The 15,800-nt window shown below is 47.0% G+C and overlaps 1 protein-coding gene across 1 annotated transcript in view; it reads right to left on the bottom strand.

The window, feature by feature from the left end:
• Positions 1 to 15,800, bottom strand: part of LOC126150881 (homeobox protein aristaless-like) — a 1,095,272-nt gene that overhangs the window by 200,978 nt on the left and 878,494 nt on the right. The window lies entirely within an intron of this gene.

The following is a 15,800-nucleotide window of genomic DNA, read 5'->3' as shown; positions in this document are numbered from 1 at the left end:
GAGGCAGGATTCCAACCTGCGACCCTGGCAGCAGCGCGGTTCCGGACTAAAGCGCCTAGGTGGCCGAAGTGGCCGAGCGACCGCTACGGTCGCAGGTTCGAATCCTGCCTCGGGCATCGATGTGTGTGATGTCCTTAGGTTAGTTATGTTTAAGTAGTTCTAAGTTGTAGGGGACTGATGACCTCAGATGTTAAGTCCCATAGTGCTCAGAGCCATTTGAACCATTTTTTTGACGCGCCTAGAACCGCTCGGCCACAGCGGCCGGCTCATTATGTCGATGAGACGCTAGAGTTTGTATCCTTTGCAATAACAAAGCTGCCGTGTATTCCGAAGAGGATGTTTCCTCTCGAACACTGAGAGGAACCTAGCGCTAAACACTGATAAGCCAAAACATAATGACCACTGCCCGCCGCATCGCTGGATGCTGCCGCCTGGCACCGTTGCTGGCACGTGACGCGGTAACAAAAGTGGCTCTGAGCACTATGGAACTCAACTTCTGAGGTCATCAGTCGCCTAGAACTTAGAACTAGTTAAACCTAACTAACCTAAGGACATCACAAACATCCATGCCCGAGGCAGGATTCGAACCTGCGACCGTAGCGGTCTTGCGGTTCCAGACTGCAGCGCCTTTAACCGCACGGCCACTTTGGCCGGCGCGGTAACAAAAGTATGTAAGCGGAGTAGACAAGAGGGGAAATTCACTGAGGTAAGTGACTTCTACAGAGGGCGGATTGTTATTACACAGAGCCTATGAATGAGCATCTCGAAGACGGCAAAGCTAGTCGAATGTTCACGTGCTACTACCGTGAGCATCTACAGGAAGAGCTAGAAGGACAGTGAAATTACCACTACGCGCTAAATGGTTGGATGCCCTCGACTCTTCACAGAACGTGGGATTCGGAGGCTTGTCTGCTCTGTAAAGTAGGATAGATGGAGATCTCTGGCATCTCTGCCGAAAGAACACCACTCTGGTGCATGAACAAGTGCTTGGGAGCATACCGTTCGTCGTACTCTGTTCAACATGCAGTTCCGCAGCAGACCACCCCTACGTGTTCACTTGTAGACCCAACGACTTCGTCAGTTACGATTACAGTCGGCCCAAGACCATCGAGAATCGATCGTCGATCAACGGAAACGTGTCGGCTTTTCGGTGAATCACGTTTTTGCCACACTAGGTTGAAGGTCGTCATCGAGGTGAATGGCGGCTCGAAAGGAACAGCGCGCCCCGAACGCAAATTGGTGGGAGCAGCATTATGCTATGGGAGGCATTCTCCTGCGCTTGGGTGGGACTTGTGGTAACAATCGAAGACACGCCGACAGCTGCGAACCACCTGTATCCCTTCATGTTTGATGCCTCCCGCGACGGCGATGGCGTCTTTCAGCAGTGTAATTGTCCGTGTCTCGGAACCAGAACCGCTCTACAGTGGTTTGAGGTGCACTATGGTGAACTCACGTTGAAGTGTGGGCGACCAAATTTCTCTGATGTTAATGCTATGGAACGCGGCCGGGTTGCTATCGGGCGCCATCACCGTGTACGTAAATGAGCGGCCCGTGATTTATGCGAGTTACATGACCTGTGCGTAGACATTTAATGCCACATACCTCCACAAACCTACCAACAAGGTGTCGGATCCCTGATGCGCAAAACTAGTGATGTATTTCGTTCCAAAGACGGACAAAGAAGCTATTGAGTAGGTGGTCTTAACGTTTTGTCTCGTCATTGTATGTGATCGGTAGGCTAGAATGGAGTGAATAAATCTGAGGCTTTGCGCAAAATGAATAAGTCAAGCGTTCTGCTGTAATAAGTTGAAAATTAATTTACGACTGGATGCGCTACACTACCATTTTAGTTTTATTAGCGAAAACAAAGGTTTTAGACGATATATCGAAATTAACGAAAATGCGTTCCCCGACGACTTTACCGAATTTTCGAGATGTCGGAAACTATTTTCCTATTGGATTTAGCCTAACACATTATACGAACTTTATAGTGAGGTTACATTGTATTTTTATCTGGTTCAAATTCGAACTCTGCAGGAGATTTCTAATACGAGGTAACCTGGCTTACATATGACGTATAAAGCGGCGCTTGTGTGTCGAAACCTCAGCGGTCATCCGTTTCGTTTCACAGCGAGGAACGGAGTGCTACGTTTATACTCAACGACTTATCACGTTTTCTTGTCACACTGTCTATTTTGTAACAAAAAAGTTGTGCCTATTAATCGAGTTGAGGAAATTTGTTGGTTTGGACAAAAGAAGTTTAGTGATAACAAAGTACACAACGTCAGTATCGCAACGATCACTGAGCAAACTCTGACAAGGATTTCTTTTGTGAGATCAAAACTGAGCTCCTGAAATAAAAATATAATTTTAGGGGTGAACGACTGAAACCGAAGTTGGTTGCTGCGGTAATGTTAAACGTGGCTTTCAAGCATTTTGGCTCTTTAGCGGTTGGTGACGTGTTTGCAGAGAAGACCGAACTGGAGTTGTTCATCGCGAAGCAGCGTGCGTTATTTCCCAGAGAGACACTCGGCGCATGCGCATACCGTCACGCAAGCCTCTAGGGTCAGTGTGCCTCTTTCACCCAGACAGTCGGCTCCACACCGCCGTCTCAGTAAGGTAGCTTCTGAAACTGTACCCTCGCTCACTCGATTAAGGGCACCAGATGTTCTGTCAACACATTTAACACCGAATCCTATCAACAAAATTCTCTCTCTCTCTCTCTCTCTCTCTCTCTCTCTCTCTCTCTCGCGCTCTCTCTCTCTCACCACACATAATAGAAAAGAACAAAAAACGATGTAGAGCCCATAATTGTCAAACAGCAACGGGGAATACTCAGTCTGGACTGTGCGGCTGGTCCCGGCGGAAGTTCGAGTCCTGCCTCGGGCATGGGTGTGTGTGTTTGTCCTTAGGATAATTTAGGTTAAGTAGTGTGTAAGCTTAGGGACTGATGACCTTGGCAGTTAAGTCCCATAAGATTTCACACACATTTGAACATTTTTTGTAATACTCAGTCACACTCAGTGACTCACTGCAGCCTGAGACCGAAATTGGTCATTAATTTTCTACTATATTTGATATCTGCAGCCAACATGATTGTAAAATGTCCAGCAGTTGGCGGCCAATATTTCAGGGAGGGGAAAATTGTGAATAAAAAAGTCAGATATACCGTTAACTCCGGGCGTAGAACAAGGGCCTGTTACTGCTGACGTTATACTCCGGCGAGCCCAAACATTATGACTACTGACCGCACCGAGACTGAACGCCGTCTGTTGGCGATACGGTCACGTGACCCGGTAAGCAAAATACGGGGTACTTTTTTTCCACCGTGTACAAACTCTAAGAATTGATCGATGAGAGGGTACGGAACAATAAAGGTCTCATGAACTTGCATCCGAAACGCATGGTTACCATGCCTAGATGCCATTTATTGCATCATACTTTGTTCCAGAGACTGCAGTCTTATACGCGCTGCACCAAGCAGCCACATTTACACTATGCATGGTTTCCTCCTAGAGGGTGGAACTACTCCTCATACGTCATACCCTAGCGCCCTCTCCTGTCATAGCATTTGGTAATGTTGTCTCCGATTCACTTCTCTTGCTAACTTGCCTTGGTGTGGATGTGATTCAGCGTTGTACACAATGGTTTCGTATTCGAAGCGAGAGCTTCCCGACATGGTGTTTACTTATGGAAAGGCAAATGGCAACGGGCGGCGGGCAGCAAGGCTGTATCAGGAGACCTATCCCTAGCCGACAACAACCACAGCATTCAGTGTCTACATCTTTGTTTCGCCGTTTGTCTAAGACAGGACCGTTTCAGGAAGCAGGAAATCATGAAGGACATACCCGAAATATTCGGACACCAGACTTGGAAGGTAATCTCATTAACACGGTGGAAGGCGACCGTCGTGTCAGTACCAGGCAGTTGGCCTCCAGTACAGGGTAAACCAGACGACCGTGTGGAACATTCTCCAACAGAATTGTTACCACCCTTATCACTTACAGTGTGTGCAGGGCTTAGTAGCGACAGACTTTACAAATCGGAAGCGGTGTTGTAACTGGTTTCTTCACCAGGCAACTACGATCCCTAGATTTGTGTCATCCATCCTGTTCACAGAGGAGGCCACCTTTATGCGGAGTGGTATCGTCAACTTTCATCTGTGGGATGGTATGCAGAACCCCCATGGTATGGTGACAGCGAATCATCAGCATCGGAGCAGCGGGAATGTGTGGGCCAGGATAACTGGCGACCGTATTTAGGGACCAGTCTTCCTCCCACGTCGCCTTACAGGCCGGAACTATTGGCCTTTCAAAATGTTCAAATGTGTGTGAAATCTTATGGGACTTAACTGCTAAGGTCATCAGTCCCTAAGATTACACACTAGTTAACCTAAATTATCCTAAGGACAAACACACACACCCACGCCCGAGGGAGGACTCGAACCTCCGTCGGGAGCAGCCGCACAGTCCATGACTGCAGCGTCTTAGACCGCTCGGCTAATCCTGCGCGGCTATTGCCCTTTCTTGCGAGTGACTTTGACTCCCCTGCTGGAAGAAGTGCCATTGATGATTCGAAGGGTTATGTGCCTGCTACGTGATGTTGCCCACCCTCTAATCGATCAATCTCTAGAGTTTGTACACGGTGGAAAAAATCACCCTTAAGACCAGAGAAGCAGAGACCAATGGGGAACCATTGTAACGACGACAGGGGCCGCGAATGGGGAAAATCACTGACATACGAGTAAACTGCCCTGACGAAGAGCAGATTGTTGCTGTATAGCACCTCGGAACCGGCGATGCATATACACTCCTGGAAATTGAAATAAGAACACCGTGAATTCATTGTCCCAGGAAGGGGAAACTTTATTGACACATTCCTGGGGTCAGATACATCACATGATCACACTGACAGAACCACAGGCACATAGACACAGGCAACAGAGCATGCACAATGTCGGCACTAGTACAGTGTATATCCACCTTTCGCAGCAATGCAGGCTGCTATTCTCCCATGGAGACGATCGTAGAGATGCTGGGTGTAGTCCTGTGGAAGAGTTGACTTACACCTTCTAGAGCACGTTGGGTGGCACGGGATACATGCGGACGTGCATTGTCCTGTTGGAACAGCAAGTTCCCTTGCCGCTCTAGGAACGGTAGAACGATGGATTCGATGACGGTTTGGATGTACCGTGCACCATTCAGCCTCCCCTCGACGATCACCAGTGGTGTACGGCCAGTGTAGGAGATCGCTCCCCACACCATGATGCCGGGTGTTGGCCCTGTGTGCCTCGGTCGTATGCAGTCCTGATTGTGGCGCTCACCTGCACGGCGCCAAACACGCATACGACCATCATTGGCACCAAGGCAGAAGCGACTCTCATCGCTGAAGACGACACGTCTCCATTCGTCCCTCCATTCACGCCTGTCGCGACACCACTGGAGGCGGGCTGCACGATGTTGGGGCGTGAGCGGAAGACGGCCTAACGGTGTGCGGGACCGTAGCCCAGCTTCATGGAGACGGTTGCGAATGGTCGTCGCCGATACCCCAGGAGCAACAGTGTCCCTAATTTGCTGGGAAGTGGCGGTGCGGTCCCCTACGGCATTGCGTAGGATCCTACGGTCTTGGCGTGCACCCGTGCGTCGCTGCGGTCCGGTCCCAGGTCGACGGGCACGTGCACCTTCCGCCGACCACTGGCGACAACATCGATGTACTGTGGAGACCTCACGCCCCACGTGTTGAGCAATTCGGCGGTACGTCCACCCGGCCTCCCGCATGCCCACTATACGCCCTCGCTCAAAGTCCGTCAACTGCACATACGGTTCACGTCCACGCTGTCGCGGCATGCTACCAGTGTTAAAGACTGCGATGGAGCTCCGTACGCCACGGCAAACTGGCTGACACTGACGGCGGCGGTGCACAAATGCTGCGCAGCTAGCGCCATTCGACGGCCAACACCGCGGTTCCTGGTGTGTCCGCTGTGCCGTGCGTGTGATCATTGCTTGTACAGCCCTCTCGCAGTGTCCGGAGCAAGTATGGTGGGTCTGACACACCGGTGTCAATGTGTTCTTTTTTCCATTTCCAGGAGTGTATGTTGTTCGCATGCTACTGTAACGTGCATCTATGGAAGGAGGTTGGAGGACGGTGAAAGCACGAGAAGGAAACAAGGTGTTAGATGTCCAAGGAACATGAGGGTAGGAGGTTTGCAGGATAGGCGGAGTTCTGTGGCAGTTTTTACCACAGAGTACAACGCTGGTATAGGCGCGAGCGTTCCGAAGCACACAGTTCAGCGCATATTCTTGCACATGGGCTCTGTACCAAACGACCTCTATGTGTTACTCTGTTGACCAGACGACAATGTCAATTACCAGTCTAGTTGGCGTGGGATCATCATGATCGGAGCGTGGATCAATAAAAACGTGTCGCCTGGTCGGAGGAATCAGGTTTCTTGTTACTCAAGGCTGATGGACGTGTCTGAATACGCCGCTATCCAAGCGAATGGTTCTGCCTACATTTCACCGCGCCACGGAGCAGGTCGCTGGGGGTAGCGTTTCCAAGGGACCGGTGGTAGTAGTCGATGGCACTGTGACAGCTTAGGTTTCGTGAACATTATTGCCGACCATTTGCATCCCAACTATACACGCAACGCTCAGAGAAGAATACTAATGGGCCATTTTAAACACATTCACTGACGATGTATCCAAAGTGTCCAATGGAGAGTACGTCCGAGCCACACAACGAGCTACATGCAGAGACAGGGAGAAACCCTCGGCGAATCAGGTGACTACACTGACCCCAACACGACCGTAAATGAAAATTGAGAAATACCCTAAATAAACAACACAACGGCCTAAAAAACTGTTAATCCCAGAAACTGTGTATCCAAGCATAAAAAGAACATACTGACAACGTATTGTAAAGACAATTATTAGACGTTAAGGTTTAGTTATTAGGAAATCTACAGTAGATGTTTCATTTAGAAGAAGAACTGTGACTGGCGATCGGCGGCTTGATGGACAATTCCAAGACACAAATGAGTAGGAAGGTAGTTTTTCTCAGGGAGAATGGTGGCTGGGGGGGAGGGTGAGGGGGGACAGCTTTGGCAGTTCTGCAAAGGGCGCTGGATCCCCTCGGTTGGGCTATGAACGTAAGTCACGGCAGTGAAGTGCTATGTATATGCCAATCAGAAGTGTGGAATCAGCGCAATAACAGAATAGCAAAATGAAGCTATCACGTTTGGACGTGCCCGTGACCACGTCGTGAATGATCTTGCCTGAGCTGTTGCTGTATAAACGTTGGATGCCTAACGTGTCTATAAAGAATGGTGTACCACCCACAGTCACTTGATACGGCACAAGAGCAGGTGTGGTAAAAGAAAACTTATCCGACTCGGACCGGAGAACGCTTCCAAAGTCAATAGGTTTCAAATCCGACAGAAATTGCTGGTGTCACTGAACAAAGATACATCTCAATAATTTCCCGAAGTAACTCTGCGAAGGGAACAGCATGCGATGGACATTTAGAGTTGGATACCTAGCCAAAGGTCATTGCTTCCAGTGGCACATGATGCTTCGTGGGCCGAACAACACAAAGATTGGACTGTAGCCGACTGGTCTAACGAGTCTCCATTTTGCTTCTTTTCAAATGATGGAAATGCCGAGTGTGCCGACGGCCCAACCAGTCGTTTAACGCGCCGTTTGTGGCAGGTGTCGTTGTGGGTGTTTTTAGTACCGTAACTTGGGCCAACTCATTCAGGTTAATGTGAACACCAACCGCGATATTTAGTTCAGAATACTCGATGTCCAAATATCGCCCTTTCTTCAACATAATAATAAGAATGCTGCGTACATTCCCTTTTCCCAGGTCATCGCCCCCCTGTATACATGGCTGTCGATATACCTTCAGGGTTTGACTAACTGTCGCTCAGGAACGAATTGGCACGTTCAATCACCGGTCTTAGTCCCACAGGAAATGTCTGGTCTTATTTTCAACAGCGGGTGAAACGTGAGAATCAGTATCTCCGCATGAAACTTTCTGGCAAATTAAAACTGTGAACTGCGGACGTTTGCCTTTCACGTGCTCTACTCACTTTTCTTTATATTACAGAAAGGGAACTGGATGTAGATTTAAATGGGATGGGAGACAAGATACTGAGAGAAGACTTTGACAGAGCACTGAAAGATCTAAGTCGAAACAAGGGCCTGGGAATAGATGATTTTTCGTAAGAACTGCTGATAGCTTCGGGAGAGCGAGCCATGACAAAACTCTTCCGTCTCGTGTGCAAGATGTATGAGATATGCAAAGTACCCTCAGACTTCAAGAGGAATGTAGTAATTCCAATTCCGAAGGAAGCAGTTGTTCACAGGTGTCAAAATTATCGAACTATCAGTTTAATAAGTCGCAGTTACAAAATACTTACACAATTTCTTTACATAAAAATGGAAAAACTGGTAGAAGCCGACCTCGGGAAAGATCAGTTTGGATTCCGGAGAAATGTACGAACACACAAGGTAATAATGACCCTACGACTTATCTTAGATTAAGGGAAGACGAACCTACGTTTATGGCATTTATAGACATAGAGAAATTTTTGACAATGTCGACAACATTATCTTTGAAATACAGGGAGCGAAAGGCTATTTACAACTTTTGCAGAAACTAGGCGGCAGTTAAGAGTCGAGGGGCATAAAAACGAGGCAGTGGTTGAGAAGACAGACAGGGTTGTTGCCTACACCCGATGTTATTCAATATGTACAGTGGCGAAGCACTGAAGGAAACAAAAGCAAAATTTGAAATAGGAATTAAAGTGCAGAGAGAAGAAATGAAAACTTTGAGATTTACCGATGACATAGTAATTTTGTCAGAGACACCAAAGGACCTGGAAGAGCTGTTGAACGAAATGGACAGTGTCTTGAAAGAACGGTATTATGTGAATATCAATAAAGGCAGATCAAGGATAATGGAATATAGTCGAATTAAATCAGGCATTGCTGGGGGAATTAGATTAGGAAATGAGAGAAAGTAGTGGATGAGCTTTGCTACATGAGCAGCAAATTGATGGCCAAAGTAGGGAGGATATAAAATGCTGACCGGCAATGTCAAGAAAAGTATTTCTGAAGAAGAGACATTTGTTAATATCGAATATACATTCAAGTGTTAGAAAGTCTTTTCTGAAGGTATTAGTATGGAGTGTAGTATGGAAATGAAACATCGACGACAAACAGTTTAAACAAGAAGAGAGTACCAGATTTCGAAATGTGGTGCTACAGAAGAATGATGAAGATTAGGTGGGTGGGTCACGTAACTAATGAGGACGTACGGAATTGAACTGACGAGACAAGAAATTTGTGTATCAACTTGACTAAAAGCAGGGAGCGGTTGAGAGGACACATTATGAGGCACCAAAGGATCACTAGTGTAGTATTGGAGGGAAGTGTGGGGACGGGGGGAGAGGAGGAGGGGGGAGGGTTAAAAACCGTAGAGGGAGACCAAAAGATGAATAAGGTAAGCAGATTCGGAAGGATGTATGTTGCAGTGGCTATTCGGAGATGAAGAAACTCGCGCATAATAAAGTAGCACGGAGAGCTGTATCAGGCCAGTGTTCATACTGAAGGCCACAACAACATAATGAACAAACTGTGGTTAGACTATCAATTACGAATCATAATGATTATCGTCAGATTTCTCAGGAAAACGATCTAGATGCAAATGCTCTACAATCTACAACCTGTAAACAAGAAATTATAAAATAATGAAAAGTTACTGCTTTCATATAATTATGTAGACAACATCAGCCTAAAAATGTGACAAACGTACCTGATTAAAGTAGCAGAATCCCTATCTATGTTAATATGATCATGCCAAAACAGCAGCGGCAAAAGATGTAAACAAAATTTCCTTGGCAACGTCGAACCGGTATAATATTATTGAGTAAACTAGGCCGTAGTGCCAGTAGAATAGTAATGTGAACGCCATTACTGTTAACAAAAGAATGGGATTCAGTTACGACACAAAAAAGAAACATGTTTGTAACGTAAAGTCGTCAGCTGTCGCTACTGCACACATATTTGACAAATAGGACGAACAATTAGGAAACACTACTATAGTTTTTTATGTAGGAGATGTAGATTTTCCTGCATTTCTATGTGCTTTTCCCGACGGGTGATCACTATGAAAAGAAGTCGAGAGTATGAGGCCAATTGATTGAATGGAATTGAAGAAAGAATTTTGTGTACTTCTGTATCACTGGCTTTATTTTTGACTATGTCGTGGCTTGAACAATAAAAAATACAGACGGAGTTACAAAGTTTTAGCACGATGTCTCCTGAGGAATTACTATATTTTTTTATGTGTGTGTCTCGTTTTCTTACAAACTCCAACCTCGCCGACGGATCAAGTTCGGTTCTTGTCATACAGTAGGGATAAATGGCGTAACCCACAAGTGTTCATTTTTAAGATGAACGAAGCGAGTGCAGATTATAGTAAACATGTGTCCATTGCTGGCCGGTAGTAAAAACAGGAAAGAGAGGCGAATCGGGATTTAGCACCGCGAGCAGGTCCAGGTACAGGTATACAGGTCCAGGTATACAGGTCCAGGTAGAGAGGCGCCAGGCACGGCCCACGAACGGTTGCGGCGCCGACGAAGCGTGACGGACGCGCTGCCTGCCCCTGACGAATCCCAAATGGCAAGCGGCCTGGCTGCCTCGACTCCGGCGCGTTTATTCCCGTGTTGATCTAATACCGCTAATAGGCAGCGCGGCGGGCCCTAATCTGTGTAATCGGCCGCTGATTGCCTTACCGTTAGCCGCGCGGCTTGCGCCTGTCTTACGTCACCACACGCCGCGCCGCTCCGTCCTGGTCCAGTGGGCAACGCACAGCCGGAGCCAAACAGCTAGCTCCAGGCGCTGTCTGCTACTCGCTGTGCTGAACAGGCCCCACTACAGGGCACACCAACGACAGAGCGCCACAGCTTTACACCTCTACAGGGTTATTACAAATCATTGAAGCGATTTCACGGCTCTACAATAACTTTATTATTTGAGACATATTCACAATGCTTTGCACACACATACAAAAACTCAAAAAGTTTTTTTAGGCATTCACAAATGTTCGATATGTGCCCCTTTAGTGATTCGGCAGCCATCAAGCCGATAATCAAGTTCCTCCCACACCCGGCGCAGCATGTCCCCATCAATGAGTTCGAAAGCATCGTTGATGCGAGCTCGCAGTTCTGGCACGTTTCTTGCTAGAGGAGGTTTAAACACTGAATCTTTCACATAACCCCACAGAAAGAAATCGCATGGGGTTAAGTCAGGAGAGCGTGGAGGCCATGACATGAATTGCTGATCGTGATCTCCACCACGACCGATCCATCGGTTTTCCAATCTCCTGTTTAAGAAATGCCGAACATCATGATGGAAGTGCGGTGGAGCACCATCCTGTTGAAAGATGAAGTCGGCGCTGTCGGTCTCCAGTTGTGGCATGAGCCAATTTTCCGCAAACCATCGCCGAATGGAGTTAGCAGTTGGTGGATCTTTGTTGAACTTGGTCCTGAAGTGTCGTTGCACTGTTATGACTGACTGATGTGAGTGCATTTCAAGCACGATATACGCTTTCCGGGCTCCTGTCGCCATTTTGTCTCACTGCGCTCTCGAGCATTCTGGCGGCAGAAACCTGAAGTGCCGCTTCAGCCGAACAAAACTTTATGAGTTTTTCTACGTATCTGTAGTGTGTCGTGACCATATGTCAATGAATGCAGCTACAGTGAATTTATGAAATCGCTTCAATCTTTTGTAATAGCCCTGTATTTTTGAGTCGTCAGTCTTATGACTATGTTCATGAAAGGAATAAACTTGATGTAAACATAACGCCATGTATTCTTCCGCGTTTGTTTGAATGTCACTGGATTTCGACTCACGTGGAGCGGAAGCTAAGCCGTGTCGGCTACAGTCAAGTACGATCATATTGGTACGTTGGGGGTTGCTTTGGGGAAGGAGACCAGACAGCGAGGTAATCGGTCTCATCGGATTAGGGAAGGATGGGGAAGGAAGTCGGTCGTGCCCTTTCAAAGGAACCATCCCAGCATTTTCCTGGAGCGATTTAGGGAAATCACCGAAAACCTAAATCAGGATGGCCGGACGCGGGATTGAACCGTCGTCCTCCCGAATGCAAGTCCAGTGTCTAACCACTGCGCCACCTCGCTCGGACATGATGATACGAAAAATTGGTTCAAATGGCTCTGAGCACTATGGGAGCTAACTTCTGAGGTCACCAGTCCCATAGAACGTAGAACTACTTAAACATAAAGACATCACACACATCCACGCCAGAGGCAGGATTCGAACCTGCGACCGTAGCGGTCGCGAGGTTCCAGACTTTAGCGCCTAGAACCGCTCGGCCACTCAGGCCGGCCATAATGATACATTTTCTGCTGTGTTACACGCGCACAGACTGAGCGATAATGCGGGACAAGAGCTTTACCGGCGCGCTAAACTTGGACACCACTGTTCAGCCAGCTGGTGCAACTAGCCTGCAATGATGTGAGCAGTTGCAGTGCAGACGTAAAAAGAGGCGAGAAAAGAAACAATATAGGTTCGAATGCCATTTAATTTTAAAAGATGATGAAATAATATTCGGCAAAACTCCACCACTACCGCGCGCTTCCTAGGTGACCAGGCAAAATATAAAATACTCTCGTTCGCACTTAACATCGTATTTTAATTACACTACGCGCCATTAAAATTGCTACACCACGAAGATGACGAGCTACAGACGTGAAATTTAACCAACAGGTAGAAGATGCTGTGATATGCAAATGATTAGCTTTTCAGAGCATTCACACGAGGATGGCACCGGTGGCGACAGCTACAACGTGCTCACATGAGGAAAGTTTCCAACCGATTTCTCATACACAAACAGCAGTTGACCGGGCGTTGCTTGGTGAAACGTTGTTGTGATACCTCGTGTAAGGAGGACAAATGCGTACCATCACATTTCCGACTTTGATAAAGGTCGGATTGTAGCCTATCGCGATTGCGATTCATCGCATCGCGACATTGCTGCTCGCGTTCGTCGAGATCCAATGACTGTTAGCAGAATATAGAATCGGTGGGTTCAGGACGGTAATACGGAACGCCGTGCTGGATCCCATCGGCCTCGTATCACTAGCAGTCGAGATGACAGGCATCTTATCCGCATGGATGTAACAGATCGTGCAGCCACATTTCGATCCCTGAGTCAACAGATGGGGACGTTTGCGAGACAACAACCATCTGCACGAACAGTTCGACGACGTTTGCAGCAGCACGGACTATCAGCTCGGAGACCATGGCTGCGGTTACCCGTGACGCTGCATCACAGACAGCAGCGCCTGCGATGGTGTACTCAACGACGAACCTGGGTACACGAATGGCCAAATGCCATTTTTTCGGATGAATCCAGGTTCTGTTTACAGCATCATGATGGTCGCATCCGTGTTTGGTGACATCGCAGTCAACGCACATTGGAAAAGTCTATTCCTCATCGCTATACAGGCGTATCACCCGGCGTGATGGTATGGGGTGCCATTGGCTATGCTTCTCTTGTCCGCATTGATGGCACTTTGAACAGTGGACGTTACATTTCAGATGTGTTACGACCCGTGGCTACCCTTCATTCGATCCCTGCGAAACCCCACATTTCCGCAGGATAATGCACGACCGCATGTTGCAGGTCCTGTACGGGCCTTTCTGGATACAGAAAATGTTCGACTGCTGCCCTGGCCAGCATATTCTCCAGATCTCTCAACAACTGAAAACGTCTGGTCAATGGTGGCCGAGCAACTGGCTCGTCACAATACGCCAGTCACTACTCTTGATGAACTGTGGTATCGTGTTGAAGCTGCATGGGCAGCTGTACCTGTACACGCCATCCAAGCTCTGTTTGACTCAATGCCCAGGCGAATCAAGGCCATTATTACGGCCGGAGGTGGTTGTTCTGGGTACTGACTTCTCAGGATCTATGCACCCAAACTGCGTGAAAATGTAATAACATGTCAGTTCTAGTATGGTATATTTGTCCAATGAATACCCGTTTATCATCCGCATTTCTTCTTGGTGTAGCAACTTAATGGCCATTAGTGTACAAACAAGAGTGATGAAAATTCCTACCTTAAACAAAGGGCAATTTTTCTGAGCGAACTATGTGTGATGCAAAAGCGTACTGCCGGGATTTCGTAGTACTGTTGAATACCGAAGCCACTGAAGGTATTAATTGCAGTCAGTCGTCTGATTATCCCTTAGCTCCTTTCTTATCCTTATCCTTTGAGTTCTGGAACAACAGTATCCACGAAGCCAAACAGGCGCCGCATCTTATCCTCTTCTTTTATGATGTGCCGTTCTGTATCCCACCAGCGTTCGGGAATGACATGTGAAAAAGCTGCGTGCTTTAGTTCAAGTACGTCTGGCAGCTTAACAGTCTTGTTATTTCTCGGGCCGAATCCCTTAACTTTGCTACAGATTAGTTCTAGTGTGTTCATATTGTAATGGGACAGTGACAAATGTAAAAATGCAGCATTTATGTGGTCTGCTCGATACTGTGAAAATGACTGTTTTCCATTTTTCTACCAAATTTATGTACATCTGTGGTGCAAAACAATGGACATTAGCCCAAATAAGGAGTATTTGGTTTTTCATTTTTGCCTTAAAAAATTAAATTGTTATGTTTTCTTAATTTAAGCAAACGTTATTAACAGTGTTTCATAAAATATCGATAATTATGAGTTTATATCTGAGCCTTAATGTAAAGTCTGTAAGTTCTCGACGGGATTGGCGTGGACCAATGGCATTAAATGCCCCTACAGCCAGAAATCACATAGATTCAGCTCCGATGAAAGGGAAGGTCGTGCTACTTGACCTCCTCGACCAATACATCGCCCAAAAAAAATGTTTCGGTGAGGTACTGTCACACGATCCGTGGTGGTGCTCCGGTGGGCATACACCGCATACGTTGTCTGCCTGCAAGCGTAACGTTCGCCTATAGCGCCGATAAATCATGACGCAGAAATCGGTGATATAAAGCGCGGAATCTCTTCAGTAAAATGCACAGCGCTATGTGTCTGTCACCGACAATCCCTGCCCAAACATTGATTTTGAAGCGACGTCGATGCCTCACGTTCATGAATACTCAAGTATTTACCTTTCTCGACACATACGTTTCGTAGTGATTTATGACACCATCTTTCCTTAATCCTGCCTACAGCGCCAAACACTACACATTATTCGAACCAAGTAACACGACCCGTATCTCAACACGCATCGGATTCTGGGCAGACTGTTATACGAAATTTTATTCTAGCTTTGACCAATACTCTCTCTTGTACGAATATATGACTTTTTTACACACCATATTTAATATACAGGAGGTGGACAAAAATACGGAAAAAACGTGAGAAATGCATGCTTGAACATAAATGCACATGCTAGCCGAGCCTTCCGGTTGCACTACTGTGTTTATCAGTGAACGGCACATGTGCAATATGAAGATGGCATCTGTTTTTTCGAACATGTCTGAAAGAACAAATGCCATTGGAGACGGTGCAGCTCTCTGGAATGAAATTACAATTAAATCAATACAATTAGCTGCTGACAGGCGTTGATATACATCAACAAGGACAGTTGAAAATGTGTGCCCCGACCGGGACTCGAAGCCCGGATCTCTTGCTTGCATAGCAGACGCTCTATCCATCTTTTTTATCTCATTTTTGTCCTATATATTGTTCGTTGAATTTGTTCGTGACGGATGTCCGATGAGACTCGTTCAGG

This window comes from Schistocerca cancellata, chromosome 2 (assembly GCF_023864275.1).
Source record: "Schistocerca cancellata isolate TAMUIC-IGC-003103 chromosome 2, iqSchCanc2.1, whole genome shotgun sequence".
Lineage (NCBI taxonomy): Eukaryota > Metazoa > Arthropoda > Insecta > Orthoptera > Acrididae > Schistocerca > Schistocerca cancellata.
The sequence above is the reverse complement of the archived record's forward strand: the minus strand, read 5'-3'. Positions and strand labels throughout refer to the sequence as shown.